Source organism: Triturus cristatus, chromosome 1_2 (assembly GCF_964204655.1).
Source record: "Triturus cristatus chromosome 1_2, aTriCri1.1, whole genome shotgun sequence".
Lineage (NCBI taxonomy): Eukaryota > Metazoa > Chordata > Amphibia > Caudata > Salamandridae > Triturus > Triturus cristatus.
This window is the reverse complement of record NC_140580.1, coordinates 251,351,972-251,372,192: the sequence shown is the minus strand read 5'-3', so window position 1 is coordinate 251,372,192 and position 20,221 is coordinate 251,351,972. Positions and strand designations below refer to the sequence as shown.

At 47.1% G+C, this 20,221-nt stretch overlaps 1 long non-coding RNA gene across 1 annotated transcript; it reads left to right on the top strand.

The window, feature by feature from the left end:
* The first annotated feature begins 8,933 nt into the window (after positions 1-8,933).
* Positions 8,934-19,343, top strand: LOC146867107 (uncharacterized). Its single transcript, XR_014966067.1, has 3 exons — positions 8,934-9,019; positions 18,720-18,788; positions 18,876-19,343. It is a non-coding gene; the product is annotated as an uncharacterized LOC146867107 (long non-coding RNA).
* Positions 19,344-20,221: the final 878 nt, after the last annotated feature.

Here is a 20,221-nt window from a genome sequence, read left to right as displayed (position 1 = left end):
TAACTTTGATCCCCAAAAAGGCCCGGTGTTACAACTGTAAGAAGTTGGGACACCTGACTAGAGATGCAACTTGCCCTAACAAGAAGCCCCCCAATCCTCCTCCAGTTAGTACTGGTGTAGCAAATCTTCAGATGGGATCAACAGGGTGCCCAGAAAAAATCAGGGTTCACACTGAAGCTGTTTTAGTCATAGAAGGGGAAGTTCAATTTGCCACTTTAGCTTTGTGGCCTCTCAACTTGAAAACGTATTTGCAGTACCCCTGGATTAATGGGACTAGAATAGAAGCCCAGAGGGATACAGGTACCAGTGTCACTATGGAGAGAGATACACTGGTTTCCCCAGAGCAATACCCGATTGGAAAAATGTATCCAGTCACCAACGCTGACCGTGTTAGTACAGACCATGCTATGGCTATGGTAGCATTAGATTGGGGTAGGGGTTACTGGACTGAAACAGGTAGTGGTCTCTCCAAGACTTCAAGCTGCCTGTCTGCTTGGAAATAACCTTGAGACATGGGCTGAGGTAGAATTGAAAACCCATGCAGCAATGCTGGACATCCCTGAGATTGTGTGTTAAGACTAGAGCACAGAGCCAAGCACAGGGTGAAAAAGAAGTGTTGGAGCCTGGACGAATGGCCCAACCTTCCAAGAGAAAAGGTAGGAGGACTGGGGAAGCAGCTTCTGGACATTTAAAAATTCAGGACCCCTCTCCTCAGGAAGAGGGCTTTTCAGCCCCAGGGGTAACTGAGTCTATGGAACTTTACCCTTACTAGGTTGAGCTCCTAGGCCCAGGGGGACCCACTAGGGAACAGCTGTGCCTTGGACAGCAGCCCTGTCAACTCTTAAAAGGCCTGAGACAGCAAGCTGCTGCACAGGTACAGGGAAATGTTAGTGGAACCCACAGGACCTATAGGAAGGAGGGTCTCCTGCTTACTGAGACCAGAGACCCCAACCCTGTTGCCGTTAGGAGAGTGGTAGTGCTTCAGATGTACAAAGAGTTCTTACTCACATTGGCTTGACATCCCCTGAGCTGGGCATCTTGGCCAGACCAAAACTGCGGAAAGGCTTGTCAACCATTTCTACTCGTCCCAGATGTCCCAGAAAGTAAAGCAGTTTGTCAGCTCCTGTGTCACTTGCCAAGTCAGGGGCAAAATAGGTGGACACCCAAAGGCCCCCTTAATTCCAATACTAGTGGTAGGGGTTGCCTTTGAAAGGGTAGGTGTGACATAGTGGGTCCACTTGAACCTCCCACAGCTTCAGGAAATAAGTTTATACTGGTGGTAGTGGATCATACCACCAGGTATCCTTATGCAATCCCCCTTGGGACTACTACAGCTTCTGCAGTAGCCAAGGCCCTTATTAGTGCCTTCACAAGGGTAGGGTTTCCTAAGGAGGTGGTGTCAGACAGAGGCTCCAACTTCCTCTGTGCATACCTGAAACACATTTGGAGTGAGTATGGAGTGCAGTACAAGTTTACTACACCCTACCATCCCCAAACCGATGGTCTTGTTGAAATGTTCAACAAGACATTGAAAGGCATGATCATGGGACTCCCTGAAAAACTCCAAATGAGATGGGTACAATGTTTGTTGCGTCTCCTCTGCACTGTATGGGGCAGGTGTATGGGGCCATAGTGTGGGTATATCCCTGCAGAAGGAGGAAAATAAGTTTTTAAGGAGGTTGTTATGTGTTCCCCCTTCTGCCTCCACTCTGCTGATCCATGAAGAAGTCGGGATCGAGTTTATTTCTGACTTAGCAGCAGTCCGGCCACTTTTATTGTGGCGTTCTATTTGGGCTAAACCAGAGACTCGATTTACTCAGGATATTATTCTTGATTGTATAGGCTTGGACCACTCTTCACGCATACAGTGGTTGAGATACATCCACCGTTGGTATCTCCTTCTTTTTAATATTGATGTGTTCCGTGAGCCTGAAGAGGTTGTTTCTATCTCAAAAAAAGAAATTAAGACAACGTTTCTAAACTTCCGAAAGGCAGAGCGAGATAAAATTTCTGGCAATCTTATTACCGTGAAATTTTATAAAGATTTAAATCTAACTTCGGGGTTCCAATCCTATCTTGTGTATGTGACCCGTCCCTCTCATCAGTATGTTTTAACACGTGTCAGATTGGGTATTGTTCACCATCTGGTTGCATTTCCAAACACAAGAACCAGTTCAGATATACCCTGTCCGTGTGATAGTATTTCTCGGCAGAATAGTTGCCACTTTTTACTTTTCTGTAAATTTTTTCATTTTCTCAGGTTAAAATACCTTAAGCCAATTTTTATTAAATATAATATCCGTACTACAGAAACAGCACTGATACTTTTATCCTCATTAGAGAACGAGGAGATCTGTTTTTTTCTGGCTACTTTTATTCTGAAGTGTACAGCTGTCAGGAAAAGTATTGTACTATAATATTTTTATACTTACCTGTCTGTACCTATGTTATACAGCTGCCAGGTATTGTATTATGCTGCTATTACTGTTTACATTCCTGTCTGTATATATACGCCTTCAAGTTTTATACCAATTTCTGTAATTAAGGTATTATTCTTATTTGTTGATGTCCACAGTATATTATGATTATTTATAAATTTTGATGTACAGCTGCCAGGAAAGGCCCATTGAGTAATCCCTACTGATCTCCTGTCTGTTCATTTATGAATGTCTTGCATTTTATAATAGTACGTTGACTCAAAATGGCAAGATTACTTATTAATTGTTGCACTTCAGCCTTTTGCACAACGTCTTACCATCTTTTCTTATAAGTGTTCATATGGTGATTTTAAACATTTTAACTATGTATCTTCTGCTTGTATGATTTGTATGTACAAATCGAATAAAAGCTTTTAAATTGAATTGAGATGGGATGTCCTTTTGCCATGCTTGCTTTCGCCTACAGAGAGGTGCCCCAGAAGAGAAGAGGGGTTTCCCCCTTTGAACTTCTGTTTGGCCATCCTTTTAGGGGACCACTATGTCTTGTTGAAGAAGGAGGCTGGGAGAAGCCTCTTCAAGAACCAAAACATGATATTGTGGACTATGTACTAGGCCTAAGGTCCAGAATGGCAGAGTATGTGGAAAAAGCTTCTAAAACTCTTAAGGCCAGCCAGGAGCTCCAGAAGCATTGGTATGACCATAAAGCTGCACTGGTGGAATTCAAACCAGGGCAAAAGGTGTGGGTTTTGTATCCTGTGGCCCCAATGGCCCTCCAGGACAAATGGAGAAGACCTTACCCTATCTTATAGAAGAAAAGTGAGGTCACCTACTTGTTAAACCTGGGCACAAGCAGGACATCCAAGAGGGTGATCTATGTGAACTGCCTGACACATTTCCATGACAGGGCTGACACAACCATGCCGATGGTTACTGATGAGGATCCAGAGACAGCGAGTGAACGTTTCCCTGACCTTCCCTCTTGCTGCCCCAAAGATGGTTCAGTGGATGGAGTTGTGTACTCAGACACCATCACTGCCCAACAGCAGGCTGACTGTAGGCAGGTCGTACAGCAGTATACTGGGTTTTTCTCTTGAAGTCTGGTCAGACACACTGGTGTCCCCAAGATGTGGATACTAGAGACAGTGTACCTGACAAAAACAAAATCTATCAGCAACTTGACCAAGTTAAGGAGAGCATGAAAGCTGAAGTTAGGGGTTATTGAACCCTCTGAAAGTCCCTGACCCAGCCCAATGGTCTTAAGTCTCCAAACCCCATCCCCAGGGTGGAAAAAGAGAAATTAGGTTGTGTGCGAACTACAGAGGCCTCAACTCTGTCACTAAGACAGATGCTCACCCCATACCCTGGGTTGATGAGCTGATAGATAAATTGGGTGCAGCAAAATTCCTTAGTACCTTTGACTTAACTGTAGGGTACTGGCAAATTGGCTTGGTCCCAGGAGCCAAAGTAAAAATTGCATTCTCAACGCCTGATGTCCATTATCAGTTTACTTTTATGCCCTTTTGTTTAAATAATGCCCCTGCCACCTTCCAAAAGTCTGGTAATTCAAGTTCTTGCTGGGCTGGAGACCTTTAGTGCAGCATATCTAGATTATATTGCTGTATTTAGCTCCACCTGGCAGGATCACCCGATTCACCTTGGGAATGTTTTACAGGCCCTACAACAAGTAGGCCTAACTATCAAGGTATCCAAATGCCAGATAGAGCAGGGCAGAGTTGGAGGTTTCAAGCGCAACCCGTACAACCCAAGATCCAGGCTATTCTGAACTTGGAGGCTCCAACAACTCAGACCCAAGTCAGAGCATTTCTTGGCTTGACTGGGCATTATAGGAGGTTTGTGAAGGGGTATGGATCCATTGTGTCACCCCTCACAGAACTTACCTCCAAGAAGACGCCAAAGAAAGTTAACTCGACAGTTAGCTGTCAAAAGGCTTTTGACACCCTGAAAGAGTCAATGTGCTCAGCACCCATTCTCAAAGCTCCAGTTTACACCCAGCAGTTCATTGTGCAGACTAATGCCTCTGAGCTAGGGATATGAGGGGTCCTATCCCAGACCAATGATGATGGCGAAGACCAGCCTTTTGCTTTTATAAGCAGGAGGTTACTCCCCAGGGAGCAGTGTTGGAGTGCCATTGAGAGGGAGGCCTTTGCTTTGGTTTGGTCCCTGAAGAGTCAATCAATAGTCATTTGTAAAGCACACAGCTGCCTCAATAGAGGTGTCCTGGCGCTATGAGCAAGACTAACTAAAAGACTGGCCAGTAATACTACCCCTGACTAAAGAGCCAAGTTTTTAAGACCTTCCTAAACTCCTGTTCTGTCTCTATCCGGCAGAGATGGATTGGCAATGCGTTCCAAAGTTAAGAAGTCCTTGCCTAGAAGGACCTGCCACCTTGTCGAATCTTAGACCAAACACAACAAATGCCAGTACTGATCCTCATTCAAACATCACATTTGTACCAGAGTCCAGAATCAAGAGGTGCGTCAACGGATTTGCCAACAAATAAATCAAGAATACGCAAACATATAGTTACAGCACCACTTGTAGTACATTGGCTTGAAAATATACATCAGGAAACTGGCTTAAGATGGACCGTAATTTCCTCCATAGAAGCTAGTGACCGAGGAGGGGATTTTTGGTGAAAACTGAGCCAACGGGAGACATTTCTCATTGTTAAATTCAATTCGGCCCAAAATGGGTTCAATGAACTGACTGAAGCGCAGAACCTGGAGGCGCTGTTTCACCCGTGTTGTACTGCGTGCCGAGCACAGTTATCCTTCTGTTTGGTTTAAATTCTAAAATTCACATTCAGACATGTTCCTGTTCCTAGAACTTGGACTTATGTGTTTATGCTAAATACTGAGCAGATACTTCCAGCATTTTGTTTGTACACAGCACTCCAGGAGGCACCTTTAATTGGAATTCCACTTGTGTAACCTCTTTAGAGAAAGAATACATCTACGAAGGATTTCTCTATAAGTTAAAAATTCACCTTACACAAAAAAGTGTTTTGGATTCTTTGCTTTTTTTAATAGACTTTTTGCGGGTATAGTGTAAATCAATAAATTGCGTAGGTGAGACTTTTTTGTGAACTTAAATAGTTTTAATGACATCTATGCAAAAATGCAATCTTGATTGCAGCCTTGACTAAAGATACCATGAAATTGGAATCCCGGTTATGTAAATTGTAGCCCTGGCCTTTTTTAGGTCTCACGCCTAGCGTTGCAGTGCGCAACACAGCTCGCGCAGTGCGAGACCTCTTGTACAGGGTTCTGAAAGCTGCTCACACGCTCGTTTGATCAGGCTTTCGCCGGCTGCCATTGGGTTTTGCGTGTTTTTTTTACAAAAATAAGGCACGCAATTGGGCAAAGGCGGGCGCATGTCCTGTCTTTGCTCCGCCCATTCCCACTGGTGTCTAGCACGCGCATCAGCGAGGCACAGACGACAGACTCCCTCGCCCCCGCTCCTCTGTGGTGCGAGCGCACCACTGGTTTCGATTCCCACGTCTGCTCCTCTGTGGTGCGTGCGCACCACTGGTTTGTATAGCACCGTGCGGCGTTAGCCAGGGTTTCGTCACCGTAATACTAACAAGTCACGGCCCTGTTGGTGTGAATCTGGCTCCCGCGGGACATTATAGTATATTGAATCCTGTGTATTTCTTTGTATTTTCAGTTATTTTCCCTACAGATGAGAAGGTTCCTCCACCTCTCTGGTGAAGGAACCTTCTCATCTGTAGGGAAAATAACTAGTATAGAGGTATACTTCCTTCCTGTGCTTTCCGTTGTTTCTATCGCTGCTGTTTCAATAGCGGAACCTCCCCTCACCCCCTCGGGATCCATGTATATTTGTTCCCGTGTGTACCTTTGTATTTTCATTTCTTATTGCAATAGGTGAACTGCCTCCAGTTTGGGTTCTTGTATATTATCTATTCCTCTGTTTTCTTTTGCATTTGCGGTTCTTCTCTTTACAGGTGTAGAGCTGTCTCCGGTGTGTGTGTGTGGGGGCATTCTCTGTACACTATCCCTGTACATTATCCCCATGTGTGACTTAGTGCACAGTTCGTGTTTCTCATACAGCGGTGTAATCCCAATGAAAATCAGTGCGATATGGTCGACTCAGGAGCCCCTCTTCAAATTCAGGGAGGACTTCATTTTGTGTAAGGCCACTGGGCATGCCCCTTGCAGTTGCTGCTCAGCCTTGATGTCTTCATCGAGTTCGAATCACAGAGCAGGCAGAGGTCAGTCCCGGGGGCTCTATCCCCAGAGACTCAGCCGCCGATGCTGACACTCCGAGAGTCCAGATCCCTCCCTTGTGTTCACATCGCAGCTGCTGTCAGTGGGGCTGTCGCGTTTAAGGCTTCTGGCCACAGGTACCGTTTGGTTTATTCTGGAGGTGGGGGTATTGTAGGCGAATAGTAGGGCGGTTGGTTTGCATCGCGTTGCCACTATTTCTTTAGCAGAACGAGCGGTGCCCGCTGCCCTCCGTACTGAGGTTTGACAACACCTACGAGTAGGGCACGCTCCCTTCCCAGAGTGTACTTGAGTAGGTTTGAAAAGTGTGTGCAGAAAGATAGATCGATTTCTACTGCAGGCTCAGGGCTGGGCCCTCTTGATTTGTTTCTCAGCTGAGCAGTGTTGTTTGTATTTATTGTTGGAATTTTTAAAATATCACAGATTTGCAGTTGTGCACTGACACACCGCGCTCCGAAAAATGTGTGGTCCGTGCGTGGCTCGTGTGGAGCTCCAAGCAGTGCGCACTATAATAGGTTCATGTTTGTTTCTGGAGCGGGTGGAGAAGCCCGCCCAGGGGTTTCGGATCGTTCCTCCGAATTCGTCAGAATCATCTGCCGGAGAACCCCATGATGAGGGCGTGCTTAGCGGTCCTTAAATATCGAGTTATCGCTGTGCGCGCTCAGAAAAATGTGTGGTCCGTGCGTGGCTCGCGTGGAGCTCCAAGCAGTGCACACTATAATAGGTTCATGTTTGTTTCTGGAGCGCGCGGAGAAGCTCGCCCAGGGGTCTCGGATCGGTCCTCCAAATTCGTCAGAATCATCTGCCGGAGAACCCCATGATGAGGGCGTGCTTAGCGGTCCTTAATTATCGAGTTATCGTTGTGCAGGCAACAGTTTGCAGCTTGTTTCCAGCTACCAGAAAGGGCAACTTCTTGACTTTATATTTTTACAGCATGGCAAATGCCCAGATGCCAGCATTAAACTGGGGTTGTTTGAGTTTGCCTTTTGAAATATTGTAAAGTGTAAGTTTCACTACACGAGTAAGGCAAGCCGGGCGACGTTATGTATTTCTCTGCGATTTAGTGACAGTACAGTTCTGCGGGTTTAATTATATTTGAATTTAAAACCGCCAGCAACATTATAATGGAAATAAATGTATAAAAATGCTTCCCTTCCCGAGAAGGACCTCAAAAACGCAGTTTACAAACCGGGTTATAGTTTCAATATTGAACAATAAAACTGCTATGGCAGTTTCTGACCTGAAATGGATTGCCGCGAAATATATCCAGAACTTGGCTGGGCAAGAGTGGATCAAAGAGGGGCAGAAGGGGGGCATGAAGTCTGATGGGTGCAAGGGGAGACTGAGGGGAGAGAGGGTACAGGTGGCAGATTACTGGAAGGAGCTGAAAGTAATGACAGCAGGCACCGGTCTCTTGAGTCTCTGCTCACAACTGATCAGGAGGATTTTTAGATCTTTGTAACATGTTTACCAGGCAGCTTAAGTTCCTATGCCAGGGCTGAGTATCTGAACGAGCTCTGTGTTTTAACTTTTTATTCTGAGGCTTGTAGTTCGGAATGTTGTGAGGCACCGAAAATAGTAGAAATAAAAGAAAGACATTGTCATTTACAATGCCATTACTTGTTTTTGGTAGGCACTGGGAGATTAAGTGATTTGCCCAGAATCACAAGATGTATTTCTCTCTCTTCACTCTACCACACAATTATCTCTCCAACTTTAACAACCTACCTCTAAACTCTCTCTCTACCTTTCTCTATCTCTCTATCTCATTCTCTCTCTTCACTCTACCTCTCACTTAAATATGCAAATAACTCTATTTCTCCAACTTTAACCTACCTCTTAACTCTCTTTCTCAATTTCTCTCTCACTCTACCTTTCGCTAACTCTCTATCTCATTCGCTCTCTCTTCACACTACCTCTCACTTACATATGCAAAGAACTCTAACTATCTCTTAGACCATCTCACTCTCGCTTTCCCTTTTGCACTGGCTATCGCGCTCACATGAGTAAAAAACAATTCCATTACTACGCCGATAGCTCTAACTCTAAAAAAAAATGCGAGACCTATTGCATTGCAAATGCTTGTTGTAATTATGCCACCGTAAATAAAGCCTTTTTAGCCAAAACGAAAAAACCGCTATCAGCTCTACGTCGAAATCAACACTAAACTGAAAGATGTCAATAAAGCTTTGGGTTTCAACTGAAAAACACAAACAACAACATAGAAAAAGGGATCCGGAAGTAAATACTGACTTGATACCGCGGTAGGAACGTCGGGTGAATTAACATCACCGTGGTGGAAACTTGGAGATCCTTGTAAGTTGTGCCTGTTTTATTCGTTTTTCGTGTTGGTATATAGAATAAGGGCAACAATGCGCAACCAGATTTGATGACATATGGTAATTCGAGCTCACACACCATTTTATTTTCGGCTTCGGGGTTTAAGTATAATAGCGATAAGCTCGATTATGAACGCACTGCTGACAACCAGAAAGAAGGGCGGTCATGGAGTAACCGAATTTAGACTAATGCACCGGGAATATCATAAGAAGCTGTTTGGTTTGAATAGGTCTTGGAAGCATTAGCAATAAACGAACCTGAAATTAAAATAAAGACATCTGTAGTTTTCATTCAAGTATTAGCCAAGTCACTCGCAATTAGCGTCAGAGGCACATCGAATCTGCAGTTTCTTTTAACAAGACACCAGTATTGGCCCCGGGAGCTTAAAATAGAATACCTACGGGGTTCTTTAATACAAATTTGCAAGAATGCCGCTGCCCGCGTCCCGCGCAGGGGGTCAGTGTGTCTTGTTTTCGCCTGTCAGATTCCATCTGACAGCGGTGAGTTTTTGGATACCGAGGCGATAGCCTCATTACTCCACATTCATTTTTGAGTTTTTTAGTCGCTGTTTCGGTTGTCTTATTGATGTGACGCTTTGTCACAGTTGAGGTTGGATCACAAGGTCAGCGCTGTGAAAGGCCGCATGTTGCGGTCAATATGGTTTGCGGAAGTGTCAGCAAGTTTAGTCGCAGAGTCTTGTATTCGTCTGCCAAATGTCTTCTGGCGGTGATGAGCTTTTGATGGCTGCCGCGGCGGTTGCCTTCTGACAGTGATGAATTTTGGGTACCTGCCGGGGCGATTTGCCCTCAGGCAGTGATGGGTTTTTGGATGCTGTGGGGGACAGCAGCTTTCTAGTGGCCGCCCGTCGGAGCCTCTCTCCCCCCCCCCCCCCCTTGCTCCGCCTCGCGTGAGGCCGCACCTCGGGGAGGGGAGGCACCCAATGGGACTGGCTGGGGGAGGCGTGCCCCCAGGGTGGGCGAGGCGTGCCCCCAGGGTGGGCGAGGCTAGCCCCCCCTTTTAGGCGCCTCACCCCCTCTGAACTTCCTCTGCTTCCTGTGCCGCTCCTCCTGGCCGCGCGCATTGTCCTCTTGTTTGCACCGCTCAGCTGTGGTCTGAAGCAGCCGTCGACTGGCGAGGTCTCCCTTATCTTGCGGTATGTCGTCGTCGGGTCCGGCTTTATTTGCGACGGTGTTGTTGACGATCTGGGACCGCCGATGGTCGTAGGACAGCTGGTCTGAATCGTGAGCTTTGCAGAGTGGAGAGAGCAGGGCATCGGGAGTAGAGCATCTCGTGGTGATCTTTAGTGGAGGTGGGATTCCCCGCTCAGATACTTTCGGTGTTGGTGCATTGTGGCACATGGAGGTAAGGGTTTGGGGGTCCTTGGTCTTTGTGGTGAGCAGGGGCGGGGGAGGTGTGTTTAAATAAGTTACGACAGGGAGCTGTAACACGGTGCCCCCCTGCGCCTCCCCCCCCCCGTTCCCTGTGGCGGCTCGGTTCGGAGAGCGGAATGACGTGCCTTAGACGTGGTACGCATTGGTAGTCTCAAGTTTCCCGGTAATCCTTTAACCTGTGCATGACGAATACCTGATCTTTGGGCGACAAGTAATCCTTAGTTACAGTTAGCGAAGGGGGAGTGATGGTTGTGGTACTGGCATTCCCTGGGTTTTATCTCGCCGATTGCCGAGAGTGCGTTGGGGATTTAGGCGCTGGATCTTGCAGATGTGCCCCTGATCCGATTAACAGGGGACGGCTCCGTTCGGGGTCTCATCATTTTGATTGAAAAGTAGCACAGATTCGAACCTATTGGAAATATCAACTGCGGTGGAGTGCTTATGTGTTTTTTAAACTGGCATAGTCTAGAACGTCTTCTCCCTCCACGTGTCGGGGTCTCTGATAAACACCGACCACCCTGTTTAGAGAATGTTGTTTACTTAGGGGCGATCGTTAAGCATTATGTTTAGGATATATGTGATGCGTTGTACTCCTATATTCATAAATACAAGGGAACCCAAAAAGGTAGCTGAGGACCTTGGGTAATCGTTTGTTACAGACAACAATGATCCTCAGAAACGTAAAAATGATTCAAAGGTAAATATAGTTCAGAATCGATGCTATATTCCAGGAGTCCAGCCGGACAACCGATTTAATTTATGCAAATTAGAGAATACATACTTATAAGAACAATTGTGCGTGGGACACAGTCCTGTGCCCAAGGTAGAACAAAGACATTAACAAAACAAACAAGGCATTTCAGGCAAGACAGAGTAGAGCTTGTTCAGAGATGCAATGTTATAAGCTCATATGAAATAGCAATTGCACTTATTAACACATTGGAGTAACGTGCATGCTATTTAGGGGGGTCAACGGCGTTTCGATCCTTTGTACAGGGTGTCAGGATCATCCTCAGGACTTAGATGTGTACATGCCTGATTGTAATTGAAATTGCCTTAATGAGCGAGAGACCGGAGAGCGTGTTGATTAGACAACAACTGTGAATGGGGATCACAGGGAGTACGCTCGAGGCGGAACCAAGATAGGTAATACCGATGGCAGAGGATTCCGCTGAAAAAGGATATGCGTGTTAGTGAGAAGATTGGGTCGGCGGAAAAAGGAACTGATAATTACCCAGTTGAGGTTGAGGGAGATCCGAAGGAGGTTCTAGGGTAATTTAACCGATGCTTCAGAAGGAGACGGCGTGTCAATGCACAGTAGTCCGCCAGGTCCTGTTGGTTGCAGTGAACCGAGTGACCAAGGGCATTTGTAGGTCGGGATTTGTTAATGCCCTTGGGGGACTCTGGTCAGTTGTCTGCCCTGACTGTTTGAAGCGCTGCGGGTTCTTTGAATGTTGCTGGTTGGACTTCGGTCTTTAAGGATGCTCTTTGCCATTTGGTAGCTGTTTGGGGGCGGGAAACTTCCGCGGCGCAGCAGGGTGGTTTGTCCCTCTCGCGAGCCATGTGGGCCCTGAAGCGAGATCGTTTGGCACTTTGGTGTCGTGAAAGTGGCGGTGCGGGACTACAAGGCGGGCTGACCGCCCACCGCAGTGTATTGGGAGACAAGATAGCTCAGCAGGCAGGGCGGGAGACACAGGGTATATTGGCACCGCTATATAAATATGCAACAATTGTCAGCCTGCCTGTGCATCGTAACGTCGCTACCATGGGGGCGCCGCGGTTGGAAGTTTATTGTGCTCCTGATGCACCTGATGCTGCGGGTTTAGGTGTCCCCGTGCCGTCCCCGGTGCTCGCGGCACTTTGATGGCACACCCGGGGTGCAGCTGTGATGCGGTACGTTGTGTCTTTTGCGTGGCATGTCTGACCCCGGAAGCGGAAGTAGTTGCCCAGGAGCTAATCGCCTTGTGTGCAGCAGATTAGAGTAGAGCTCGACTGTCCCTGAATCCGTCGTTACTCCCCGCCCCCCCGTAAGGAGCGGCACTGTGTTGCCGGGACCTAAGTGCAGCGTTCACGGGCTTTGCAGCCACCGTTTATGTAAGGCCTACTGTGGCGTCCTCATCCATTCAGCACTGTTAGTTTGGAGTAGGTGGTGCCTACCTGCAACCTCGTGCATCGTAACGTCGCCACCATGGGGGCGCTTGGGGTGCGCCTTGTTTGGAAGTTTATTGTGCTTCTGAAGCACCTGATGCGGCGTTTCTCTCTGCGGCAGTTTCCAGGACTCACATATATGTGAAGACAACTCGTGTGATTATTACCTTCCGGGTGAGTGATCAGCACCATGTACAGTTGAGATTTTGACTTCGCTGAAGTTAGTAGTGAGTTCCGCCGGGCCAGCTGCACCGAGGGGTATGCCTCCCTCACTCGATGGGGTTTTCGGTCCTGCTCCCGGACCCGCGGGTGGCCTTGGTGGGAGGGATTCGAGGTGTTCCGGCCAGCGGGTTGGCCGCGAGTTGAGACATTGGCTCTCCGGTCATGCTTTATCATTTGCGCCCCGTATGCCACTTTCTCAAGGAGGTAGTGTCTAGCCACGCGCCGGTCTGCTTGTGTTCGCCCCGCAATGCCCATCGCTGGGCTGCCGGCGCGTCCTCTCCCAAAGGCGCTGTTGACTGCCCCGAATGCGCGCCTGCTTGGTGGGGCAGCGGAGGAAGTTTGTGGTATGCCTCCTTTCTGTGTCTATTGTGTGGCGCTATTGTTGGTGTCCTTGAGCCCTTGCGAGTTATTGGGTTGAGTGCGCGTGTGAATCGGTGTATAGTAGGTGTTGCCTGGGCCGGATGACTCGAAGTGTGGGAGTTTCGTATCGTCCCTACTGGTGGGCAGTGTAGTTTAGGGTTGCTTGGGGTGGTAATGCACAAGCTTGGAGTCAATTTCTTGCCGAGTTAACCTTTTTGCATCATTAATCAATGTTCTAATGGTGTATGCTTTGCGGTGTGTATGCAGTCTAAGATGAACGTGATAGCTCACTTGAATATTACGACTTTAGGTTACAAATGGGAAGTAGCAAAGGGATGCCTCTTGTAGGGAACAGTGACCTTCTGATCTATTACATCAGGCGCACTCTGTAGTCTGCTTGGGACACGTTCTTTGCAGCAGGCACACTAAACAGTAGCTCGTTTAGTAAAACTCCAAAAGAAATAAATTAATGCATACCTACCTATTTGGTGCTGAAAGGGTGGGGAAATGGCAACACTACACTATGTAAGCAAGGCTGAGATAGCCATTCTTACCCTTTATAATCCCTGGAATGACAGCGTTGGTCAATGCCATGGGTCGAAAGAGCTAGCCAAAGATACCAACTGCTACCTTGGGTTGTCCCTAAAGGAGGTTTATAGGCACAGTGATAGTGATTTGCCCAGGGTTACACTATGAAAACGTTTAGAAGTTAGGAGTACGAGTGTTCACGTTGAATCGATAGCCGGTAATTCCAAATGAAACGCGTGCTTTCAAACAACGAGGTTATTTTCTAAAGGCTGTTCCCCTATATACACATTAATGCATGAATACAAATTAAAAAGCCCGGAACGATTTCTTTCCTAGGTTAATGTACTATGAACATGCTTGGAGCTTCTCAAACGGTTGTGCGCCACTTCGTTTTGTTATTGAAAATGGAAATGTTGCCAAACTATAGATAATAATGTAGTTATTATTCTGATCTGAATTATAGATACGTATAGTGTTTGGGTTTGACCTACTGGTGGTTTATCCCTCCCCGCCCAGACATTACTTCGCAGCAGCCACTGTTATAAACGATACAACCTTGTTCTTTGAGTTCACTGTAAGTTTTTAGGAAGTTGTGCCCCGCCTCTCACTGTATACAGTTTCCACAGACTAAGAATGATTTGTTTGGAAATACAGCTGTTGCTGGTTGCCTTGGTTTCGCCTGTCAGTCATTCAAGAAAGATACATCTGGTGGAGAGGGGTAATTTCTGGAGCACTTTGCGAGCAAATGTGCGCACAACACTCATCCTGCGCCCCATGAGTGGGTTGCGCGTTCTTTGGACAGGTCCAGCGCGCGCTGCTGCTAATCCTGGTAGGAGCTGCACCAGATATTACTCACACATGTTTTCAGTATGAGCATCCCCCCCTGTGCCAGCCGGTTAGTTGATAGCCCCCGCCTGGACTGACTCAGCTAGATCTCTACAGCAGCCGCCTGTGTCTCCAATATATCGTAAAATAAGTTCTGTTTGACACCATAGGTATTTTGCGGCAGTAGTTTCGGTGACTTTCTGTGCTGGCGGCACCAAGGGCCATGTTGGTCAGCAGGTAGGGTTACCGGGGCTAGGACGATAGCAAGGAAGCAGGAAGGGCTGTGTATGGGTCACCCCACATGGGGTGCAGTGACTGCAATTATGGGCACATTACAAACCTCCCCTCAATCCAGATTATCTCCATTCAAGATTCGCCATGTTACAGGATGCTTCTATTAAACAGCATCCCCTGCCTGTACAACCATAGTTACGTGGGGGAGGAAGTTGACTTCTGGCCGGGGGGATTTAACAAAATCTAAACTCACGCAGACACCATCATGCAACCCTCAATACATAATTAAGTCCTGTTAAAGGACTACGTTATTGATTGCTTATTGCGTTTTTTGGAAAGTGGCGCTTTTGTACACAGGACGTGGAGGGATATGCAGGCTTTGTTTGTTTTCAGTTCTCATGAGCCTTCGATTGCTCAGTGTATAGAGCGGAGGACTGTAGTGGGGAGCTGACACCCTTAAAAAACCAGGAAGAGAAAAAAACAAAAAAAAACCCTGAAGTCGGTGTAGAGCACCCACAACCATATGTGAGGGGCATGATAAAAATGCAAGTCATGTAGCTACCAATTTTGCATCATGAAAACGTAAAACATTTCTAGTAAATGTGTTGTGGCTAGAAGTTGGGAACATAAAGTCGTTTCCGGAACATGTCATTTGTGCAACGTGTACAGCAAAGGGTGCCAGAAGTGTGCTAAATTGTAGAGTCGGGCCTGGTGGCCTAGGGGATTATAATGGCCTGGGTTTGGCCACAGTTCTGATCCCTATGGGTCTTTCCAGCCTGGTATCATTCGGAGATGGATAAAATGAGTACCATTGAGTTGGAGAGCAATAACCATCTGTTATTCAGCACCAAGGGTACTTGGCCCCCCCTTTTTGCTAATACATGTTAAAATTTATTGGTAATAGCTGTGCGTGAAAGGTACATATTACACAGGCATACATTTTTATGGTTGATCAAGCGTTTGATCAAACACCAGCCATCAGCACACTGAGCCGGGCACCAAAGCCAAGGGTTAGGCCTGCAGGAGTATCAGCTGAAGGCAACATATAGAAACAGGTCCAGATATACACTGGGGGGGCAAGCCCCTGCAACCAAAAGTCCCCCGCGCTTTAGCCAGGGCGGTTGTGGTATCGCTTTCAGGTGATAAACTTTAATTATAAGTAAATTAAAAAGTAGAAATGAACCGAAATATTTCAATAATATTTATCTTAGTTTGAGTTTATACGAACCATTGAACAACAAGGCTAGAATAAGACTCGATCACCTATTTACTGTAACTTAATTTGCAAAAATATTCATTAAACCTGCATTACCTGGTTAGTTACGATAGATCCTAAGAATGCTAGGTCATTATTGGCAGTAGAAAGGCTAAAACAAGGAGATGTTGATGAGATATTGGTCAATTTGCAGTAAACAATAGGATAGCAATACAATGTGAAGGGAAGCAAAAGTAGGGAGTCAATGGCCGAACAGGCAAATACGGCAGAGTTAGCAGTTTTTATCGATCTTTTATTCATTTGTCTTGGCATGCTGTAGGCAGGTGAGATTGTCCCAACGAATGAGTTGCAAATAATGCTGTCACCAGCTAAGGTAGTGGCATTAACCATTCAGAGACGGTGACATGCAGCGGCCGGGGACAGTGAGCATATGTTTCCCGTGTGCTGGGTGAGAGTACATAGACAGAGGCTGTCTCACCCATACTGTCTGATGCTCACAGCTTTCAAGGGCCCATCCCCTCATTAGAAACCCGTGATGTCAGCTTGTGTTTATATACGTAGGGATAGTGGTTAACTCACACGTTACTTTCACCCTGCTTACTGTGCTGTAGCTGTTGGGAACACACTTCTAAGCCAGGAAGGCCCCCCCAATTTGGCAAATCGATAAATCTTAATAGGATGGCAGGTCCTTAAGCGCCTATCTCACCTATGCCTTGTTACCCATGCCATATTTTCCAGCCTGAGGAACAGATTTAGGTGTTGCTCTTCTCGCTCAGCCTTTCCTTGGAGCCAGGGAGTTGGGGAAACGTTCACAAATTCGGGCCCTCGAGCTGAGAGATGTATTCTTCGGCAGCTCAGTCAGTCGTATTGGCTCTATCCGAAGTCATGATAAAAGGCGTCGATATAGCAGTTACGTTAAATGTTTTGCCCTGCCGAGAAAGCATGCAATCCCCGTGGAAGCAGCAAAAGATCTGCAGTGGCATCGCTAAGCAAGTTAGGAACACCATTCACGTCTAAGCTGAACGGCAGTGGGGCCAAAAGACACCCTTTGTTAATCTGCCCCGGGCTTCTGAGTAATGTTGCAAATTAATGCTGTCAGTTACGGGTTACAGAACAGGACCCATAATTTAGCCCACTAAAGCTAGCTCGCAGGGGCAGGGCACCTATAACAGCGAAGGGAGGAAGGGGGGCTCTGGCAGCGACGGAAGCCTCCCCAGAGCTGTGGCGGAGTTACAGGGCGATCTGGAGGCAGAAGGGTACAGTAAGGGTACCTCTGCGACAGGCGGTACAGTAAGGGTACCCCTGTCTGGCACAGTAAGGGTGCCCGAGCCAAGGTCCGGGAGCCAAAGGAGGTTCTGCGAAGACCGCGGCGGCGCCCCGTTAGTCCTTCGGGCGGTTGGGGGGCCTGACCAACCGGGGGTGTGCCACAACACGCTCAGCCCCCGTCAAAAGGGGCGGGAGTATGCGACAGATCACGTGATCCAAAGGATGATCTGAAAATATGTGCCGCACTGCAGGGCATCGACCCACCGTGCGTGCTGGCTCGACAGGCGGGCGGAGCAGCGAGGGGCTGCTTGCCCTGGATCGCCCGTAAGATAACCCACTTATCGTCATACTTATGTTGTATGAAATAAACCTGCAGCAGTTCTTCACCCACAATGAAAGTGTTAGTGTAATCTATGGGTGACGTCTGTGCATGCGTGTTGAGTGGAGCGGATGACGGTGTGGTCACTATGCCGCTGCCCGCGTCCCGCGCAGGGGGACATCAGCAGGGCAGCTTTCTAGTGGCCGCCCGTCGGAGCCTCCTCACCCCCCCCCCCCCCCCCCCCCCTTGCTCCGCCTCGCGTGAGGCCGCACCTCGGGGAGGGGAGGCACCCAATGGGACTGGCTGGGGGAGGCGTGCCCCCAGGGTGGGCGAGGCTAGCCCCTCCTTTTAGGCGCCTCACCCCCTCTGATCTTCCTCTGCTTCCTGTGCCGCTCCTCCTGGCCGCGCGCATTCCCACCCTTTCCTCTTACCCTGCGCAGCGGAGGTAGCGCGCTTTTGGAATGTTTTAATGTTTTTTCTTGCGTTGCAGGCGGAGTTACAGGGCGATCTGGAGGCAGAAGGGTACAGTAAGGGTACCTCTGCGACAGGCGGTACAGTAAGGGTACCCCTGTCTGGCACAGTAAGGGTGCCCGAGCCAAGGTCCGGGAGCCAAAGGAGGTTCTGCGAAGACCGCGACGGCGCCCCGTTAGTCCTTCGGGCGGTTGGGGGGCCTGACCAACCGGGGGTGTGCCACAACACGCTCCGCCCCCGTCAAAAGGGGCGGGAGTATGCGACAGATCACGTGATCCAAAGGATGATCTGAAAATATGTGCCGCACTGCAGGGCATCGACCCACCGTGCGTGCTGGCTCGAGCTCATGCCCCGGTGGCTCAACTACGCAAGAAAATATTTTTACTGTACAACTAGCGGAGTGTTCCTATGAAAAATTTATATCACAAACTTTTTAATGCTGTGCAACATGGAAGGGGAGTTTTTGAATCTTCAATAAACTAAATAAAACTGAGTTTTTTTTTTACCAACAGACACTCTTTGGCGAACAACTTTAAACATAAAGAAAATAGGAGCATGAGCACACTCCAAACTACATACACAAATGCAATTTTGACCACTCTCTAATATGTTTCATTTCTTGTATTTGGACAGTTTGTGGACTGACCGGATGTAACACTAACAATGGAACTTTGAATATTGTTGTTTTTTCTAAAGGTTGCATTCGGCCACTTGATTCACCGGCTGGTGAATAAGGATATTGAAGTCCGATCTATTGAGATTGAGGTAAAGAGAGTGATTACGTTAAGAGGGATTGAAGTGACAGCATTAGAAGGTGAACATGACAGTATATCCTCTATTTTTGTCTTTTAGCTGGGTGTTCTACGTCCTGAGAAGAGAACCCGATAATAAACCTCAGTGGGTTCGAAACACGTCGACTGATCTCTTTAACCAATTAGGTGCCCACTAGGATGGGATGACCACTTGTTGCGCAAGTGAGCAAAGTAGGTCCACCATTTGGCATTGACCTCTGAATGATAAGTAAAATTGTTACACTCTAAAATAATGATCCGAGGCACTGTAAAGGTATAAAAGTGAAGTCTACAAACCTGATAGAACTATAGCTATAATTGTACTGTATTTGTCAAAAACTGTATAGTGATTAGCACTGTATATTTGTCACATTTGTTTGTCTTTGTTAATTGTAGTGGTGTCTTCAGTGTATGTTTATCAATGTATTTGTATATATTGAAATTTTTGAAAAAGGAGTTTTTCATCAAAACAAAAGTATGAAATGATTTTCAAAAAATGCTTGAAAGAAAAATAAAAAGTAATTCTTCAGACCAGACTGTTTAGATGTTCTGGACTCTGGTACAAATGTGATGTTTGAATGAGTATCAGTACTGGCATTTGTTGTTTGGTCGTAGTTTATTGGTCCAGCCTTACTGAATAAGGACCAAACCCTTTGTTATTACACCTTGTCGAATCTTGGCATATTGTGGGACGCAAAGGAGTCGCAGATGATTGGATCTCAGGGTCCGCTCCTGTCGATATGGGTGAGCCTCTGCTTGAGGTAGCATGGGCCAGTGCATCTTGCAGCTCTAAAGTTAAAAGTCAGAGCCTTAAACTCTATCCTCCTGGCCACAGGGAGACACTGTAACTGTCTCAGGTAAGGGGAGATATGGTGCCGGAAGGGTACCTGATAAATTAACCTTGCAGTCGTATTCTGAATAATCTGTAATCTATGAATCTGGTAAACTGGCTGCCCCAGGTATAGGCTGTTGACATAATCCAACTGAGTGGTCACCAGAGCATGGACCGTGATCTTACAGCTCTCTTCCGGCAGAAATCGTATGATTTTCCTGATAGTTCTCAGCTTCTCAAAACAAGATGAAGATATTTTCTGGATTTGTGCAGTGAAAGAGAGATCTGTACCCTCCTGATTCCAAGCTTTCTTGCGAATCAGCTGGGATTGGCAGCAGATCCAGCTCTACAAGCCACCAAAGATGTGATGGGGGAGAAGGCGCCTGAGTAAAAAGCAAGACCTCCAGTCTTCTCTGCATTCAGTTTCAGACACTTGCCGTTCATCCAGTTAGAAATCTCTTTCAGGCACTGCTTGAATTTATGAAAGGCCACAATGGATTGTTCTTTAAAATAAAACACCAACTGAGTGTCATCCGCTTAGGAAACCACCTTCACTCCTGTAGATGCAATAAGGG